We start from the raw sequence: 21324 nt of genomic DNA, 5'->3' as shown, positions 1-21324 counted from the left end.
TTGACTTGGGGAATGAGTGAAGATGCATCCATATTTCCATTTAGCTAAATGGGAAGGTTCCATTTCAAGCAGAACTGAATAGTGGAATCATATAATGCTTACGGCAGATACCATTAAGCCCATCCTGCCTGTGCTGGCTCTCTGCAAATGGAATTCACCTAGTGCCACTCCCCCTTCTTTTCCTTGCAGCCGTGAAAAGTTTTCCTTGTCAGATAATGAAACGATTCTCTTCTGAAAGCCATGATTGAATCTGTCTCCACTACATTTTCAGGCAGTGCATTCCAGATCCTAACCACTCACTCTGTAAAATGTTTTTCTCATGTTGCCACTGTTTCTTTTGCCAATCACCTTCTCATTCTCAATCCTCCCACGAATGGGAACAATTTCTTTCTATCTAGTCTGTCCAGACACCTCAGAACATTAAATACCTTTGAAAAGAGTTTGAGAGCACGCGCCGATAGATTCAAAAACAACTTCTTCCCCGTTGTTACCAGGCTCCTGAATGGCCCTCTTATGGACTGACTGATCTTTCTACGCTTCTTCTCTACAGTTGTAGCACTATATATCATGTGCTGCACCCTGTGTCTTATGTTTATGTATTTACACTGTGCATTTATAGTATGTTCTATGTATTCCTGCATGGAACAATCTGCCTGGTCTGTACGAAGAACAATACATTTCACTGTACCTCGGTACACGGGACAATAAATAAATTAAATCAAATAAAATAAATAAAGAAAACAAATACCTCAGCCATGTTAAACCTGTGTAAGACACTGGTTTGGCCTCAACTGAAGAATTGTGTCCAGTTCTTGGCACTTAAGAAAGGATGTGAAGATTTTAGAGTGCATGCAGAAAAGATTCACAAGGGTGGCTCCAGGGATGAGTGACTTCAGTTACATGAATAGATTGAAGAAGCTGTTCTCATTGGAGAAGAGAAATTTAAGAGATTTGAGTGAGGTATTCAGAACGACGAGGTTCCCATACAGAGTAGATGAAGAGAAACTGTTCCCATTGGTAGAAGGATCCAGTTCTTCTTGAAATGGAGCCTTCTGGGGCAGCACGGTGGCACAGTGGTTAGCCCTGCTGCCTCACGGTGCCGAAGTCCCAGGTTTGATCCTGGCTCTGGGTCACTGTCCGTGTGGAGTTTGCACATTCTCCCCGTGTTTGCGTGGGTTTCGCCCCCACAACCCAAAGATGTGCAGGCTAGGTGGATTGGTCACACTAAATTGCCCCTTAATTGGAAAAAATGAATTGGGTACTCTAAAAAAAATTTTTAAATAAAAAAAAAAGAAATGGAACCTTCTCATTCAACTGAATTAAAACATGGGCTGGAATTTTCCAGCCGTCGCGCTGGCAGGATTTTCCAATCCTGCCAACGACGAATCCCCGGCATGTGTTTGCTGGCAGGGGTGGGTACATGGAACAGGGAACCTCATTGACAGCGGCAGGATCTGAAGATCCCTGCAGTGGCCACGGTGGGCCATCTCCACCACTGTGAAACACGTCGTGCGGGCGCGCGGAAATCCCCACACGTGGATGCGTCTTTACTCACTCCGCAAGTCAACATGATAATATCTTGGACACATAGGTACTCCTTAGTGACTAGAAAATTAACATGGGTCCTCCAAAGCAATCGGCTTTCCAAAATCTCCAAGAAATCTTTCCCCAAATTCTAAGGAATTGAACAACTGCCAGGGACTGGGAAAATGCCTGGCATTACACTGTCATAAACTGGGGGAACTTCCTCGCCACCGTTGTCTTTTTTAAAAAATTGATTTCCAGATAGGGATGAGGGGGGCTCATGTCTTTTTATATCCTACTGTGACTTCCTCTCATTTGTTGCACAAAACCGTTGTTAGATGCTTTGCAACAAGCTATTAACAGTGTTCTCTCTTACCTTACCCCATGCAAAATGTATGTATTAAAATCTTATGTGTTTTAATGTTAACAACCTTGTCGTCTCAATATTCTCCACTTTGCTTATTTACTTAATGATCTGTACATGCCTACCTTTACAGTATAATGTCTTCAGACCTGAAATTCATCCTTCTTCAATGTTATCAGCAATGTTGAGGAGAAGGCAGGATTTGCGGTACATTGTTTAAACCGATTCTGGTTTTGCCTCTGTTCTATATTGGAATAATGTGAAAGCATATCCATATTCTTAAAGTAAAGATGCTTTCAGTGCACGCTACTACTGACAGTCTTGACATTAATCAGCAAAGGCTTTTAGTCGAAGTTCAAACAGATCTGAATAATGATAGTGTTATAAGGGAGTTTCATAAGCATATCCAGTACAATTGCAAAATAGGCGGCAGATATAATTTTCCTGGACATCATGGCAGCAGGTGCACAGCAATGGAAGAAATTGTTGAACTAATGAAAAGAATACACTCTGACAGTAACTGAAAGGCAATATCTCAGATTCTCGAAGCTCAACAGATGAGATCTGATTATGGCTTGCAGAGAAAATTGAAATCTTATTCCACTATTTCCACTGAGTTTCCTGCGCCCATTAAAAGTAATGTATTTGGGCTTCCAAATAGCTTTCAGATTTAATTCCTAATCAGCCAGTTCACCACACACCCCATGCCTCTCATCCTATTTTATTTGTCGCTTTATAAGAAAGTGAGAGGTTGTTAACAGTTTCCATGAATAGCTTGAGAGTGATAGAATCTTAAGAAATTACCGGTGACTTCCCTTTTAAATATATTTAACTCCCAAGGCAAGATATAATTGGATGTAACAGTCAGCACTATACGTATCATCATATATGTTGCAAATAGGCTTTTTAGATACATTTATTCATCAATTGCTAGAATTTATTGCATTGTCCATGAAATCCTTCTGATATTCAGCATGGTTTGTCTATAGAACCATTAAATGGTTACAACATGGAAGGAGGCCATTTGGCCCATCATGTCCATGCAGCTCTCTGGAGGAGCAATTTACCTAGTCCCACTCACCTGCCTTTACCCTGTAGCTCTGAAAACCTTGCGCTTCAGAAGCAATTTCCAATTCTCTTGTATCTTGATTGCACAGATGCAATTCTCAGGCAAGTCCTAATCACAGATTGCACAAAAATGTCTTCCCTCGTTTCAACATTGCTTCCTTTGCAAAACATCTTGAATCGGTATCCTCTGGTTTTCGACCCTTCTACCCTGACCAGGCCCCTAATGATTTTGAACACCTCTATCACATCTTCTCTTAATCTTACCTTCCCCAAGGAGAACAGCCCTAGCTTTGCCAATTTACCATTATAACTGAAGTTCCTCATTGCTTGAACCATTCTTGTAAATCTTTCTGCACGTGCTCTAATATCTTCACATCCTTCGTAAAGTGAGCCCAGAATCAGAAAAAAGCTCCAGCTGAGGTTTATCACAACTCGCTTGCTTTTGTAATCTATGCCCTGCCCCTATTTATGAAGTCCAGTGTCCTGTATGCTTTATTAACTGCTTTCTCAACCTGTTCTTCTGCCTTCAATGATTTCTACATATATAGGGGGTGATAATCCAAACCCCGCGCCAGGCTGGAGAATTGGCGCAAACGCGGCACGACGCCCCGACGACGGTGCACGATTTTCCGAGGTGCGGAGAATCAGCGCCATTTGCGCGGCGCATTTGACGTGGCACCGGCCGCTGGAATCAGAGGGGCCGTCAATTCTCTGGCCCAGATGGGCTCAGCGGCTGCTCAGATACAACAGATTCCCGCCGGCGCCGTTCACTCTGGTCGCTACCAGCGGGAAGTCTGCGCGAAGGGTCGGGGCGCGGCCTGTGGGGTGGGGAAAAGCAGCTCCTTAACTGGGGGGGGGGGGTGCTCCGATGGGGTCTGGCCCGCGATCGGGGCCCACCAATTGGCGGGCCGGCCTCTCCTCCTCCTCCTCTCCCCCCCCGGCTCCAGCGCCGAGCTGGCCCCCTGTGGGGGGCAGAATCGGTCGTCCCCGTGCCAGTTTCGCGCCGTCGTGAACACTTGATTTCCATTTTGGAAAATCCCCCCCATCACCTCCGTTGCCTCTACTTCTGCTCCCTTTCAAAGTGCACCCTATATTTTATAATGCAAAAGTATCTCGCTACAACCACTTAATCTCTAAGCAGAGAATTTTCATAAAAGTCATAATTACGTAGCTGCATACGTTGTCAATCTATCAAAATTACCTTCTGTATCCGAGCCCTCCAATCCAAATTATTTCAGACCCCTTTAATCAGAAACGGTCTTCACTCAGTGGCAGTCTCCAAACATTGGAACATCTTGATAAATGTGAAAAGAAGTCATGATGGGATTCTTGTAGTAACTGGTTATCTGATGGACATACTTGGGTACTATTTTATACCAGATAAACATTTAAGAAAAACATGTAACAAGTGTAAGGTTGTTATGCACTGTGCATTGTGAATTGACTTAAAGGTTCTGTGACCCATTGATAAAATGGAGTAATGTGACTGCTGACTCATTCCTTCACTGCTTGCTTTTCTGCTACATCTCAGGGGCTCAGTGGCACTTTCTGTGTGCTGTGATTTAACCACTGGCATGAACAGAGTGAAGACAAATAAATTAATTGAAGAAAATCAATTGATTATCATAGTATTTGTTATTTCTCATGCTGCTTCGTTATCTCAATTAAAATGCACTTAATGTCTGTTAACCATTTAAACCAAATTGTTCAATAACTAAATCCTCATTCCATATCAGAAATAAGATGCAACTAGAAATAGCTTAAAAAGAATGTTTTTGTTATTTGACACGTCACTCATTTTAACTTGTTTTTGATGTAAAATGAGGTTCAAGGTGTTTAAGAATTCTGTTTGAAAATTTCCCTAGCTAACAATTTGAATGCTAAATGTTAGTAAATTATAAATGTTGCATGAGACATCAAGCAAACAGTATCAGAAAATAAAATAATATAATTCTAGCCTTTTAGAATTAAGGTAATTTTGTGAAATCCACAGCTAGTCAGAAAATAAAATCCATTTGTTGTGAAAATGCAGACTTGTAGTTAAAAGGAATGTTATTCTTTGAGATGATTACTTGAATGGTGTTGCAGTGCAAATCTGACACTCTAGATGACCGTTACATTGTGAAGGAATCACACAGCCATTGAATGGTTATGTTGGAGAACCAATTACAAAGTACTTAAATGGGTCTGTGGCAGACTTTCCAAGAAATATCCATTATATGATGACGCCAGGAAGAGAGGTAACCACTGCAAATAAGCACCCCATATTGGACCTTATAATGCACTTCCATCTTCCTGCTTTGATGACTTTGTATAATCTACTTATTCATTTTTCTTTATATTATTTCTGGTGAATACTTGAGCCAATCAGGTAAGTATGCAATTGCTTAGGGAATGAAACAGTTTTCCACTTGCACTTTGTCCTAGACATGTGGATTGACACTCACCAATGTAAAGAGTTACCATGTTCTGTACTAGCTGTCCTTGTAGTCTCTTTTTCTGTTATTAAAAAAACACAACAGAAGTACAGTTTGTTAAATCAGTAGAATTGAACACTGTGAATAGATGGAATACAATATTTTACTTATGATTTACACACAATATGATGCTGAGCAAGGGATTTGTTATAGATACAGAAATAGATACTCCCAGGACATAACTGTATCCACCCACCCCAATATTAGAAAGTAATTGGATAGCTGTAGTAATCCACGGGAGGCAGGAGTTCCGTCACCACACCAATATTTATTTATAATAACGATATTACAGGAGCAGCTACAAACAGTGCTGCTAGCAGTCCAGTCAACTTAAGACTGGCTCACAAAGCCGACACAGGTGATTATATGGGCCCCCTCAATGAGCTATCATTGAGGGAGCTCATACTCCAATTGGCCAACCAATAAAGCCAATTGGAGTTCATTACACCCCTCCCCCCCAAGGTCCGAGGAATTCCTGCCAGCTGATATTCCTCTGAGCTTCTTCCTGCTCCTCATGTCTGGGTCTGTCACCTCTGTGTCGTCCGCCGGGTCGTTCTCTGAAGTGGGCGGGGTGTACCTTATAGGTGCCCGTCTTTTCCTTGACGACCTCCTTGGAAGTTGTTCTTCCTCCTCCTTGGGGAGAGGTGTCGCGGCGGCCTCGTCGAGCGTGTCCATCTCCGACTCTGACGACTGGATGACGGGGTCTGGAGAAATTGCTCGGGGCTAGGGTGTGGGTATCCTTTCCGTCTGGGCTATCCCAGCTTGAGGCGGTCCTGCTTCGCCTGCCTCCAGGTGTGGTTCCGCTGCCCTTATTTGGTCTAGGTGTTTCTTCAGCACCTTACCTCCTATTGAAACCTCATAGGATATGGGCCCTGTTTGGGACTCTACCGTGCCTTTGACCCACGTTGGTCCATTCCCATAATTCTTGACCCAAACCGGAGCTCCCACCTGGAAATGCCTCTGCTGCTGACTTTTATCATGCCCCCTGCGTTGGGCCTCCTGTTGTTTCTCCACTTTCCCTGTTCAATTTGGGAAAAAGAGACTCAGCCTCATTCGCAGCCGCCTTCCCATTAAGAGTTCAGCTTGCGGTATGCCCGTTGTGGAATGCGGTGTGGTCCTGTAATCAAACAGCCAGCGGGAGAGCTTTGTGTCCATTGACGCTGCCGGCTGCTTCTTGAGTCCCGCTTTAAGTCTCTGGACCGCTCTCTCTGCCAGGCCGTTGGTCGCTGGATGGTAAGGGGCCGTTTTGATGTGACGGACTCCGTTTTCCTTCAGGAATTATCCAAATTCCCCACTTGTGAATGCCGATCCGTTGTCTGACACCAATACCTCCGGAAGTCCATGTGTTGCAAACGAGGCCCTGAGCTTTTCAATTGTCGATGCTGTGCTTGCCGTGTTTACCCGGTGGACATCCAACCATTTGGAGTGGGTGTCCACTATCACCAAAAACATTGAGCCCATGAAAGGGCCGGCTTGGTCAATATGCAGGTAGGTCCATGGTCTGCCTGGCCATCCCCACGGGTGCAATGGTGCCGCTGGTGGCACTCTTTGCCCCTGTTGGCACTCCTGGCACCGACGTACCAAGGCTGCTATGTCTGTGTCTAAACCTGGCCACCAAACGTAGCTTCGAGCTAGCATCTTCATTTTGGACACCCCTGGGTGTCCGTGATGTAACTCGGTTAAGATTGCCTGACGACCCTGAGCTGGGACGATTACCCGGGCTCCCCATAATAGGATACCGTCTTCTACGGTTATTTGGTCCCTTCTGCTCCAGTATGGGTGCATCTGGGGCTCCACTGGTCTTTCCAGTTCCCCTGTTAGCAGTAAATGCTTCATCTTGGCTAAAACTGGGTCTTTTTGCATCCACAACCGAATATGTTGTGCGTCTACTGGTAGGGTGTCCAAAAAATTTAGAGTCATTACTGTCGCCTCTACTTTTGGTATTTGCGGCGGAGTGTCCGGGAGGGGAAGTCTGCTCAAAGCATCTGCATGTGCTACTCGCGTTCCCGGTCTGTGCTCCAGAACGTATCTATACGCCGCCAGTAGCAACGCCCAGCGTTGGATTCTAGCTGATGCAATCGGGGGTATTGACTTGTCTTCTTTTAATAACCCTAATATCGGCTTATGGTCCGTCACTATGGTGAATTTCCGCCCGTACAGATACTGGTGAAATTTTTTTACTGCGAATATCACCGCCAGTCCTTCCTTCTCGATTTGGGCGTACTTCCTCTCAGCCATCGCCAAGGTCCTCGAAGCATAGGCTATTGGCCGTTCTTCCCCATTCCTTCCTCTATGGGCTAAGATGGCTCCTACCCCGTAGGGGGATGCATCACGAGTGACCACCAACTCCTTCCTTGGGTCATAATGCTCTAGGACATTTTCGGATGACAGCTGTTCCTTAATGTCCCTAAATGCTCGGTTTTGGCGGGTGGACCATTTCCATTTTTGCCCCTTTTTTAGTAGCTGGTGGAGGGGTTCTAGGATGGATGCCCTATTTTCAATAAATTTTCCATAATAGGTTACCAACCCTAGAAATGATTGTAACTCCTGGACCGTGGTGGGAGCTGGGGCTTCTTTTATTGCCCTTACTCTGTTTTCTAATGGGTGTAAGCCTGACTCGTCTACTTTATAGCCCAGGTACGTCACTTGTGGGGCCAGAAAAACACATTTTTCCCTTTTTAGCCGTACGCCTGCCTTTGCGAAATGCCTGAGCACTTCCTCCAGGTTCCTTAAGTGTTCCCTGTTTGTCCTACCCGTGATTAAGACATCGTCCAAATAAATCGCCACCTGCGGTAGTCCCTGCAGAATATTTTCCATCGTACGCTGGAATATAGCGCAGGCTGATGACACTCCGAAAAGTAGCCTATTGTAACGAAAAAGGCCCTTCAGGGTGTTGATCATAGCGAACTTCTGGGAGCCCTTGTCCAGTTTTAACTGCAGGTAGGCGTGGCTCATATCCAGTTTCGTGAACAAAAGTCCGCCTGCCAATTTGGCATATAGTTCGTCTATTTTCGCGATTGGGTATTTGTCCAGCAGTGCGTATTTGTTTACTATCTGTTTGAAATCTCCACAGAGACGTATCGAGCCATCTGGCTTCAAAATTGGTACCACCGACACTGCCCATTCTGAAAACTGTACTGGTCTGATAATGCCGTCACGCCGTAACCTTTCTATTTCATCATCTACTTTCTTCCTTAATGCAGAAGGTACCGGCCTGGCCCTACAAAATTTCAGAAGGGCTTCTGGGTCCACGTGCAAAGTTGCTTTGGCGCCTATGATTTCCCCCAAACCTTCCTGGAAGACCTCCGGGTATTTTTGGAGTACTCCACTCAACTGCCCGCTTCCACTCTGGAAAATTTTGATCCAATCAATTTTAGGTCTTTCAGCCAGTTCCGGCCAACTAAGCTCGGTCCGGAGCCCTCTACTATCGTCAACGGTAATCTGAGCAATTGTTTCTCATATTCCACGGGTACATGAGTCATGCCTAGAACTTCCAGGGGTTCCCCCGTGTAGGTTTTAAGTTTCGTCAATGTTTTTGTTAGGGTTAGTGGCTGGAGTCCATCTTTGATTTTTCTAAATGCTGCCACTCCCATTACTGATACGGCCGCACCCATGTCTATTTCCATTATTGTCGGCCACCCGTTCACCCGTGGGGTAATCCTAATGGGTTCTGCTTTCTTCGTTGCAATATTATATAATTGTTCCCCTTCGGAGGAGGATGGGGCGTGTACTTCCCTGCGTCCCCACCTGCTATTCCTCTTTTGCCACCTCCTTCTCGGGTTTCTGTCGTTGTTACCCCACTCTGTCTGGTGCCAGAAACGGTCCTTCTCTGTTGGGGGAGCCTCAGCCAGTACTTCCCTCTGTCTCCAGTTAGTCCTGGCAGACTTGGGGGCAGTTCTGGGGTTTTCCTTTTTCCCTCTATTCCTCAGGTTTTTCCTGAGCGGGGCTATCTGGTAGCAGGACCCGTTGTGGTAATCCCTCTCACAGGTATCTACCTCCATTGGCGTGCCCTGTAGTTCCTGCACCCCACTTGCTGCCTTTTCTAGGGACAGTGCAAGCTGTAACGCCTGCCTGCAGTCTAGCTCCGTTTCCGCCACAGGCGTTTCTGTATTGCGAGGTCGGTTATACCACACACTAACCGGTCCCGAAGCATTTCATTTAGCATCGGGCCGAACTCACATTTTTCCGCCAGCCTTCTCAGGCGGGTCAAGAAATTTGTGACTGACTCCCTGTCTTCCCGCTTCGCTGCGTAGAATCTGTACCTACGCAAAATGAGGGGTGGTTTTGGGTCATAGTGGTCTTTCACCAATTCGGTTACTTCTTGGAAAGTTTTCGTGTCCGGCGCATCGGGATAAGTCAGACTACGTATAATGGCGAAAGCTGAGGGTCTGCACGCCGACAGCAGGATAAGCCGTCTCCTTTCGTCCGTCAGTATATCATTTGCCCGGAAGAAGTTACACATTCTCTCCACATACTGGGACCAGTCCTCAATAGCTGGGTCGAATGCCTCTAACCTTCCAAAAAATAGCATTTTTAAAATGGCAAGGCTTACCCTTCGAGTGCAGCAGCTGGTCTCCGCAAAATTCTTAGCTTACCTCGTCGCCACTGTAGTAATCCACGGGAGGCAGGAGTTCCGTCACCACACCAATATTTATTTACAATAACAATATTACAGGAGCAGCTACAAACAGTGCTGCTAGCAGTCCAGTCAACTTAAGACTGGCTCACAAAGCCTACACAGGTGATTATATGGGCCCCCTCAATGAGCTATCATTGAGGGAGCTCATACTCCAATTGGCCAACCAATAAAGCCAATTGGAGTTCATTACAATAGCCAAGCCCCGAACTTTAAAATAAACACAAAAATTAACCATTCAATCTGTAGCAGTTTTTTTGATACTAACCGAACAAGGTATGAGATTTCACTTGCTCTTCCAAATCTGTAACATTGACTTCTTTATAATAATCAGTTAATCCAAGCAAGCTCATAATTTAAGAACAGAATGTGAGCCGATGTCAGGTGTTCCACTTATATAAAGTGCAGTATGAATCACACATGCCCCATTCTAAAAGAAGCACATCTTCAGACATTGTTAAATTATCTGATGTACGCACTTGCTCTGTTGACATAAAATGATGTGTAATACATTCTTATTTAAAACTTTTAAACCTGCATGAGTTAAGTTGAAACGCCCAGTCATTCTTGGAATGTCGGCATCACTGGCATTTGTTGTCCACTCCTAATTGCCCTTTAGACGCTGGTAGTGAACCGCTGCAGTCCATGTGGTGTGCTGTTAGGGAAGGAATTTCAGGATTTTAACCCAGCAACAGCGAAGGAATGCCATTACATTTACAAATCAAGATGTTCGGCGGTTTGAGTATATGTTTGTGGGTCTGGAAGGTGCTATCTAAGGAGAATTGGTGAGTTCAGTAGTGCATCTTGTAGATGGAACACATGCCTGCCACTGTGCATTAGTGGTGGAGGGAGTGACTGTTTGTGGATGATGTGCCAATCAAGCGGGCTGCTTTGTCCTGGATGGTATTGAGCTGCTGGAGTATTGTTGGAGCTGCACTCATCCAAGCAAGCGGAGATGATTCCATTACACTCCTAACTTGTGCCTTGTAGATGGTGAACAGATTTTGGGGAGTCATGAAGTGAGTTACTCGCTGCAGGATTCCTAGCCTCGGATCTGCTACAGTAGCACAGTATTTATACAGCTGATCCAGTTCAATTTCTGGTCAATGACAACCCCCAGGATGTTATCTGGGTGCCCTAGAAATTACAATTGAGAATTTATAAATGTGCAATATTGCAGAATTTCTTCCAAGCTACTTTATATAGCAGGTGGATGACAATGGAAGTGATGGCTAATGGTATTTTCACTGGACCAGTAATCGGTTTGAATCCCACCCTGACAGAATTCAATAAGCATCAATAAAAACCCATCTGGTTCACTAAAACCCTTACCTGGTCTGGCCTACATGTGACTCCAGATCCACAGCAATGTGATTGACTCTAAATTGCCCTCTGAAATGGACTAGCAAGCCATTCGGTTCAAGGACATTTAGGGATGAGCAATACATTCTGGTCCAGCCATGAATTCATTCATTCCATGAATGAATTTTAAAAACTCACATTATCAGACAAAGGTAAAGAATCAAATTACTTCCAAAAGCAGGATTAATTAAAATAATGGAAAATATAATCTCCCCGTATGATTTCAAATGATTTGAAATTGGTGCTGACAAGCAAGTGAACTGTAATATTTATCCCTGCTTCCTTTTACTTTTGCTGACAAACTGTATTATCATCAGCCACTGTAACTGGATTACAAATTTATTGGATCTGCCCCAAAGTTTGATGTTACCAGCTGATTTAAGATTTGCTTTGGGTGTTATAGAGGCTAACATTCAGTTTGTGTAAAAAAAAAATCATGTAAAATTGCAGTTAGCTCCCCCAATATTGTCATCCAACATCATCAAAAGGGACTTATAAAAACACTGAAAGATCATTATTGAATCAGTAAATCATATCTGAATGTATCTGCAAGGCCATATATCTCACATCTCTACTGGCCTCTGTAGGCATTTTACATTTACACTGTTTACTGACAAGCAACAGATAACCTTTTACTCATTCTTGTTAAAATATTAGAACAAAGATGCACCAGCAATGTGGAAAATGCACAGCACATTCAAGCAAATAATAGTCATGCAATAACTTGTATCTAATATCAACATACATCTCCAATCAGTTGGAGAATGTGTTATCAGTACAAAGGAAAACCTGCCCGGTTCCAGAGGTAACAATTGACATTCTTGTATCCTAACCACAATTTCAGTCAATATGGAGGCTGCTCAGGAGGTCACAGTGACCCAGGCATGCCAAATTGTGGTTGGTGTAACGTTACGACTGACATGCTCTGTTGGCAGGCACTGAAACATGCAAATCAACAGTTGTTGTCTGACAATACTTCATAAACCAACCAGAGCATAAATCCTGGACAGTTTATGTCTGCCACTAGTCCGTCTTTAGGAGAGTGTCAGAGTGGTTGGACAGCATATACATATTTGTTCAAAGAATAATTTCCTGTTTATATTGCGGAGTGCGGTGCTCCAGGCAGCGATCAAGCATAAAGAGTGGAGTCTATGCTGATTAGTTTAGAGAATAACAAGTTGGAGGTTATCATTGTACACAAACTAAAAAATAAAGCAAACGGATACTATATCAGCCATATTTAGCAAAAGTAAACTAGTATGGTTGGATGTTTGTGGACCAACAACAACACCTCCTCCACAATAGTCCTCAATACTGGGGCCCCGCAAGGCTACATACTTAGCCCCCTATTATACTCCCTGTACACACTCCATCTACATGTTTGCTGATGATACGACCATAGTGGGCCGGATCTCGAATAACGATGAGTCAGAATACAGGAGGGAGATAGAGAACTTAGTGGAGTGGTGCAGCGACAGCAATCTATCCCTCAATGTCAGCAAAAACTAAAGAACTGGTCATTGACTTCAGGAAGCAAAGTATTGTACACTCCCCTGTCACCATGAACTGGGCCGAGGTGGAGATAATAATAATCTTTTATTGTCACAAGTATAAAATTACTGTGAATAACCCCTAGTCGCCACATTTCGGCACCTGTTCAGGTAAGCCGGTACAGGAATTGAACCCATGCTGCTGGCCTTGTTCTGCACTGCAAACCAGCTGTCTAACCCACTGAGCTAAACCGGCCCATGTGGTTAACAGCTTCAAATTCCTAGGGGTACACCTCACCAAAAATTTGCCTTGGTCTGCCCATGTCGACGCTACCACCAAGAAAGCACAACAGCGCCTACACTTCCTCAGGATACTAAGGAAATTTGGCATGTCCACATTAACGCTTACCAATTTTTACCGATGCACCATCGAAAGCATCCTATCTGGCTGCATCTCATCCTGGTATAGCAACTGCTCGGCCTGAGACTGCAAGAAACTTCAGAGAGTCATGAACACAGCCCAGTCCATCATGCAAACCTGTCTTCCATCTATTGACTCCATCTACACCTCCCGCTGCCTGGGGAAAGCAGGCAGCATAATCAAAGATCCTCCCACCCGACTTACTCTTCCAACTTCTTCCATCAGGCAGAAGATTCAAAAGTCTGAGAACACGCATGAACAGACTCAAAAACAGCTTCTTCCCCGCTATTACTAGACTCCTAAACGACCTTCTTGTGGACTGACCTGATTAACACTACACTCCTGTATGCTTCATCCGATGCCGGTGTCTATGTGGTTACATTGAATAGTACAGCACAGAACAGGCCCTTCGGCCCTCGATGTTGAGCCGAGCATTGTCCGAGACCAAGATCAAGCTATCCCACTCCCTGTCATTCTGGTGTGCTCCATGTGCCTATCCAATAACTTCTTATATATTTTCTTTTATTTTTTTCTCTTTTCATGTTTAATAATGATCTGTACCTCGGTACACATGAGAATAAACAAATCCAATCCAATCCAAGTCTTTTCTTTGGTACAGCTTCACCTTGACTGATGTCAGTTTAATAGAATAGTGTGACCAAACAGCAAAATACGACAGATGTTGGAAATCTGAAACAAAAGCGGAAAGGAAACACTCAAAAGGGCAGCCAACATCAGTGGAGAGAATAGACAGAGTGTTTCGAGTATGGGCCCTTGATAGAACTAAAAGATATTACAGATGATCAACATTTTAAAAGGATCAGAAGAGGCATGAGGAGGACATGACCACAAAACAGGAAAAGAAATAGATTCAGTGAAGGACAGGAGCGATATTAGAAATGTCAATAGCCTGACTGGCTGAGAATTTTCAACCAGTATTTTCCGTTGTTTTTGTGTATACAACTTATTATACATGTTTGACTTGTAGCTTCTATCACAATGTGCTGACGCACATTTAAGATAGTGTCCCTTACAAAAAACATCTGTTGTGACTATTGCAGCAGATCAGATTCTCTCTTTGTCCTGTGGTTTACGTAGTTCCAGTATTGCATTTTCAGCTCACAGAAGTGTATTTTCTTTTTTCCCTCGAATTCAGAGGCATTGATAGAGACAAATTTTCCCAAACTGAAAGGGAAGGGGGGGGGGGGGGGGGGGGTCAGGGGGATGTGACAATTTGTACCCCACCATTGCCTGTCCTCGTCCTGCGGAAAAAAAACTGCAGACAGTGTGAGGGTTGGATATGAAATCCTGGCGCACGTATTTAGAGACATTTGTTCTTATTTTTCACTGCACGTTACACTATATCACGCTGTGCATAATATCATTGCAATCATGTCAGACTCTACTTTGTTCCTGTTTAATTATATGGCCCCGTTCATCATATTCTACCCCTGTAAGTATCCAGGATCAGTCATTAGTATATTTATCATATTTACATTTTCGCTACAACTAGCAAACAAAGATATCACTCCTGGCCTTCAGTATGGTTTTGAATCAAGTAGAAGATATAACCCCAAGGTATTAGGTAGAGGTGGTAGTTTGTATGTAATCTCAAGCTTCTTGAAAGGCTGCATGTCTCCTGTGCTGTGAACTATTAATTTTTGATCAGGATGTGTCATACTATTAACACTAGAAGCATGGCAAAGCAATTAAAATAAGGTCCAGGAATTAAAAAGCACATCCTCTAGTGAAGACTGTTAAAGGTATTCAAGAATCAGTGTGAAGGTGCATTTAAATTTTAGAGAGAGGTGAATTTGTTGATTAGTTTATGTGTGAATAAATGCATTGGTTATGCCTTTATAATTGGATTGGGTTTATGCCTTGATCGTCTGATGTATGTATGAATGAGATGGAAGGAGGTGAGAGAAATCAATATGCTTTTCACCTACATTTTTATTTTCACAGTACAACACTCTTCCAATGTTATTATCATTTCTGAGTGGCAATTAGTTTTTTTCCTGAGAAACGGAAAGAAGGCATCCATCAGCAATGGAGGTGTGATTCTTTACATCAGGCTCGGCACGTTTTGATTTCCGTACATGGCACAATCTGTTAAGATCGGTTAAATAGGTTGCTGCCCTTTCGTGGTACTTTGTGCCACGCTGAGCTCCTGTGGGAACAATAAAGGTGATGTCAGAGAAGCACAAAAGTAAAACATGTTCAGCTCTTTCACTGTCACGTCCAATTACCCCGGACAGCTGTGGCGAAACCTCTGGGAAACACATTGAGCCAACTGAGAATACTGAATTTGAGAATGATCAACACTGCCAGGAAATTATTTCAAATGACCTTTTTTTGGCCAGATGATATAAATAATTGGGAACTGCAGAGATGAAAGTGCTGTAAAAACTAGCATTATCCTCCCAAATGGCATACTGTTTCTTTCTATCTTACTGGACAAACGTTTGAAAGGCAGGACTATAATTATCACTCACTGACTCTTGACAATGATCTATAATGTTGCCCTTAGGATAATATAAAGTTGGTATTAAACATGAAGCTTGCTTTAAAATTGCAGACTAACATTAGAAGCAAGTAATGGTGTTACTGTGGAGATTTGAGTTGTCTAATAAATTAATACAGCTAGTATATTAATAATTGATAAATATGTTTTTATACACAAAAAGAAGTGTTGGGTTTGGAAGACATTCTTCAACAATTCATTCTGCCATGCTATTCCTTGTCCGTAGCTTCTCAGAATCTTACATGTTTTAAAGAGATTGCCTTTTATCCTTCTAAACTCTTGAGAATATACATCCCCACTTTACTCAGTGTCTTATAGGACAACTGTCTCATTCCAGGAATCCATTTAGTAAACCTTTGTTGCACATTCTCAAAGGAAGATGCATACAGCCTTAGGAAAGAGGCCAACACTGTACACAACACTCCAGATGTGACCTCACTAAAACTCTGTGCAATTGCTGCAAGAGCTCTGTACTCTTGCACTCCAACCCGTTGCAATAAAGGCCAACATACCATTTAACTTTCTACCTGCTTGTTGTACCTGCATTTTAACTTTCTGTATTTCCAGTACAAGGATGCCACAACCACACTCTTTGTCAACCACAAGTCTTTGACTGTGGCGTTGGCAGTTAATAAGTCCTTTGGAACTCTTGGACGCTGCTGCACAGAATGATTACAGCACAGTAGGAGGCCATTCAGCCTATTGTATCCATGCCAGTTCTCTGCAAAAGAATTTCACTTAGTCCCACTCCCCCACCTTTTCCCAAAGCACTGCAACTTTTTTCTCTTCCAATAATTGTCCAGTTCTCTGTTGAAGGCCTTGTACTATCCCCTGGCCCTCCAAATTCTTTTTCGCTTTCCCTCCCCGCCATTACCTGCTCGCCTCAAATTGAATGGCCTCAAGGGGACGGTGGCCAATTCACTCATGCACCCTGAAGACTTTGCTGTCATGTAGGCCGACAGAAAGAAGCTCACACAAAAGCAAAATACTGCGGATGCTGGAAGTCTGAAATAAAAAAAGAAAATGCTAGAAATATCAAAATGCAAATATGTAAAAGTCTGGCAGCATCTTTGGAGAGGGAAACAATGTTAATGAGTGGAATTTTACCAGCTGCTTGAAAGCAGTCTGGAGGTGGAGCGATGCCATCATCAGCTACCTGCCCAGCACATGGCAGGACCATATCAGTGGCAACAGGCTTCCCTCTGAGGCTGAAGCTTGTTGGTGGCCTTCCAGTGGTTTCACCTCTACAATGATGGCTTGGCAGCTATGACCACAGTTTATTAACCTTTCCTTAAATTGTTCAGAGGTCTTGAGATGCGCTTGTGATCTACCTGCAGCAACAGCTCCCAGTGAGACCACTGGCCACCAGAGCCTTGGGCACTCCCATTGATCCTCTGTCTGCCCACCAGCCTTAATCGGATGGGCTTCCAGGATGTTAATTGGTTGCCTCTGGTAATATCATGTAGGGAACGCCCCTCGTTTTTAAAAAAACAAGGACCAGTGTTTCAGTTCTGTGACCTCTGCAGTTCTGACAAAAGGCTCACAGATCTGAAAAGTTAACTCTGCTTCTCTGTTCTCAGGTCTGATGCCAGACCTGCTGAGTATATTCAGCATTTTTGGAATTTATTATGGCAAGAATCTCAGACCTGTTATTCGTTGTATAGTTAGGTGTTGAGCATGAACTGGGGATTCACTGGTTCCTTCGTAGAAAGGAACAAATTGAAACTGTGGTTGTTGGCTGAGAAGGTGTATATTTGTATTGTGCATCTGTGAATAAATGCTTATAAAACTGTTAAAATATTGGTTCCAGTTCCATCTTTCACTATCTGGCATCTTGAAGTATAACACTTGTTGGATAAGGCAAAGGCTGAGGCTCCTCCAGCACTATACCTCGTGTCCCCTTACACACCAGTCTCAGCAGCCACTCCATCCCATCCCTGACCACTAACCACACTTGTGCCACTTCCTAGCTTATGGGTTTAAGGGGTGTGACTGCCTCTTGAATCAAAGTGTCCAGGTAATTTCCCCCTCCCTGATGCCCTGCTATGTCTGCACCTCATTCTCCAGCTCAGTAACTCTGCGCGGATGCCTCTCAGGATGTATACACACAGATATGGTTATCCAGGATCATAATGTTTCCCACAAACTCTCACATGCTGCTCGTATGGCGCACCACCTGAACTCTGAACCCTGTAGAACTTGGTTTAATTAATTTAGTTGATTAGCCTGAACATTTAATAAACTTAACCTTGAACTTTTAGGGCGTGATCTAAATAAATTTGATCTAAGTGTGGCAGCGAGTGGGGACAGCCAGGTGTTTCCTGATGGCTGACCCGGCAAGACCATCACTGTTATCTAACATTAATTAGGGCATCTAATGATGCCCCACGGACTTCACGCCACGAATGACTGTCCTGTCTGTTTGAGAAGGTGACTGAACAGGTGGATGAGGGTAGAGCAGTTGATGTGGTGTATATGGATTTCAGTAAAGCGTTTGATAAGGTTCCCCACGGTCGGCTATTGCAGAAAATACGGAGGCTGGGGATTGAGGGTGATTTAGAGATGTGGATCAGAAATTGGCTAGTTGAAAGAAGACAGAGAGTGGTGGTTGATGGGAAATGTTCAGAATGGAGTTCAGTTACGAGTGGCGTACCACAAGGATCTGTTCTGGGGCCGTTGCTGTTTGTCATTTTTATAAATGACCTAGAGGAGGGCGCAGAAGGATGGGTGAGTAAATTTGCAGACGACACTAAAGTCGGTGGAGTTGTAGACAGTGCGGAAGGATTTTGCAGGTTACAGAGGGACATAGATAAGCTACACAGCTGGGCTGAGAGGTGGCAAATGGAGTTTAATGTGGAGAAGTGTGAGGTGATTCACTTTGGAAAGAATAACAGGAATGCAGAATATTTGGCTAATGGTAAAATTCTTGGTAGTGTGGATGAGCAGAGGGATCTCGGTGTCCATGTACATAGATCCCTGAAAGTTGCCACCCAGGTTGATAGGGTTGTGAAGAAGGCCTATGGTGTGTTGGCCTTTATTGGTAGAGGGATTGAGTTCCGGAGCCATGAGGTCATGTTGCAGTTGTACAAAGCTCTAGTACGGCCGCATTTGGAGTATTGCGTACAGTTCTGGTCGCCTCATTATAGGAAGGACGTGGAAGCTTTGGAACGGGTGCAGAGGAGATTTACCAGGATGTTGCCTGGTATGGAGGGAAAATCTTATGAGGAAAGGCTGATGGACTTGAGATTGTTTTCATTAGAGAGAAGAAGGTTAAGAGGTGACTTAATGGAGGCATACAAAATGATCAGAGGGATAGATAGGGTGGACAGCGAGAGCCTTCTCCCGCGGATGGAGGTGGCTAGCACGAGGGGACATAGCCTTAAATTGAGGGGTAATAGATATAGGACAGAGGTCAGAGGTGGGTTTTTTACGCAAAGAGTGGTGAGGCCGTGGAATGCCCTACCTGCAACAGTAGTGAACTCGCCAACATTGAGGGCATTTAAAAGTTTATTGGATAAGCATATGGATGATAAGGGCATTGTGTAGGTTAGATGGCCTTTAGTTTTTTTTTCCATGTCGGTGCAACATCGAGGGCCGAAGGGCCTGTACTGCGCTGTATTGTTCTATGTTCTATGTCAGCTGCTTCGCTGTGGCTGCGCCCGGCAGCGCTCTGCTAACGAGGGGGAGCAGCGCATAAACCGATACCGCACCAGACAGCACAAAACCATCCACCACGCAGACCAGCTCTACGATTAGGCGATACCAACCTGGCCAGACTGGATACCCTGTTCCCTTGAGAGGGCCGGATGGTTAGTCACAGATCCGCCAGGGAGGCAGCGGCTGTGGCTGTCAGTTAGGGGAGTGTCACCAGGAGGACCCTCCCTCCAATGCCGCAAGAAGCTCAATGACTTCCACCGGGCCGCACGGGTTAGTTAGCATTGGGCCCCTGGCAGTGGCCCCACCTGCTACCCCTGCCCCTGTGCCCCGGCACCAACCCCAAGACAATACCGCAACATGCCCCAACATCCGTGCACCCACTTGAACACCCTACCCCTGATGCCTGACGCATGCGGCTCACGATGCCCTCTCTGTGTCCCCACAGAAGAAGTTGGCCCACAACAGATGGGAAAGGGCCCAGACTGGCGCCGGGGTTCCGAACCTCAGGGTCTTTACCCCCTACGAGGAAAGGGTCCTGGAGGTCGTGACGGTGGCCGAGGACAGAGCAGTTACTGAGGTTGAGCTTGGCCTGCGTGAGTATCCATCGGCCCCCACCCAGATTACCTGTCACATGAGTTCATGCCGGGATAATCATCCTTCCCTCCGACTGACCACATGTCCATTCCACAGCAGGATCTCCATCTGATGGCGCCACTGTCGGGGCATCACAGCTGTCATCCCCACCATCCACCAGCGCAAGTAGTGAACAAGCTTCTGGGGTACAATCTGGTGAGCACCACACAGTTGCAGATGTACATCAGGTGGAGGCAGGAACATCCAGGGGGGACAGCAGTCCAAGGTCAGATGCTGAGCCTCCGGACCAGGTAATCCCAGAGCTAAGGCAGTCGATAGGATGCGGCCGTGACATTCAGAGGGGGATATCAGCGGCACTCCAGTGGGTCGATAGCCGATTGGAGGAGTCCCAAAGGCGACTAACACAGGAGATGGCACCGGCTAGGGTGGCGACTGCAGTGGAAAGCCTGGAGCACGATGTCAGCACCATGAGTGGTAGTGTCCAAGGCATTGCTCAGTCAGTGATAGCCATGGCTGAGCCCTCGACAGCATGTCTGAGTCGCTGGGGACATCAATCTGACGCAGGTGGACCTTCCTGAGGCACTGCAGAGCATGTCCCAGTCTCAGGCGGACCTTGCTGGGGTTCTGCGGCGCTCAGGTGGATCCAGGGATGTTTAGGCATCCGAGAAGGAAGGAGATTTTCTTTTTCTCACATTTGCACCAGGTTTATTCCTGCATTGAGTTTTTTATAGTGGGTACGGCATTGCTTCCTGGGGTGATAGTGTCGGGATGCTCGGCATTTGTCAGATCTGATCATGCTCCGCAATATGTGGATATGTGTCTGGAGAGCAACCTCCATGGAGGTTAGATGTGGCATTGTTGTTGGATATGGGAGTGTGTGAGAGGATAGCTGCGGCCACAGGAACCTATATGGAGATTAATTAGAGCGAGGAGGTCTCTCCTTCCACATTCTGGCAGGCATCAAAAGCAGTAATTCGGGGGGAACTGATCTTGATTAAGGCACATAGAGAGACGGTGGGAAGGATGGAGAGACAGAAGTTGCTGGAGGCCATTCTGGCAGAGGACTGACAATACCCGTCTACCTCAGAGGAGGAGTTGTTGAAGGAGAGAAAGAAGTTCCAGATGGAGTTCGAATTCGTATCGACGGGGAAAATGGTGGGCCAGTTACGCCGTGGACGAGAGGCGTTATATGAGCATGGGGAGAAGG

At 45.0% G+C, this 21324-nt stretch overlaps 1 protein-coding gene and 1 long non-coding RNA gene across 6 annotated transcripts in view; one reads left to right on the top strand and one right to left on the bottom strand.

Moving 5' to 3' along the window:
• Window positions 1-21324, top strand: part of klhdc8b (kelch domain containing 8B) — a 115784-nt gene that overhangs the window by 15076 nt on the left and 79384 nt on the right. The gene's annotated exons all lie outside the window — the stretch shown is intronic.
• LOC119973910 lies at window positions 5427-11438 on the bottom strand. The gene is made up of 3 exons (XR_005462419.1): window positions 11402-11438; window positions 10604-10724; window positions 5427-5455 (listed from the first exon to the last, which is right to left on the bottom strand). It is a non-coding gene; the product is annotated as an uncharacterized LOC119973910 (long non-coding RNA).

This window comes from Scyliorhinus canicula, chromosome 11 (genome assembly GCF_902713615.1).
Source record: "Scyliorhinus canicula chromosome 11, sScyCan1.1, whole genome shotgun sequence".
In the NCBI taxonomy this organism is placed as follows: domain Eukaryota; kingdom Metazoa; phylum Chordata; class Chondrichthyes; order Carcharhiniformes; family Scyliorhinidae; genus Scyliorhinus; species Scyliorhinus canicula.
Note: the sequence above shows the minus strand (reverse complement) of the source record. Positions and strands in the feature narration are given on the sequence as shown.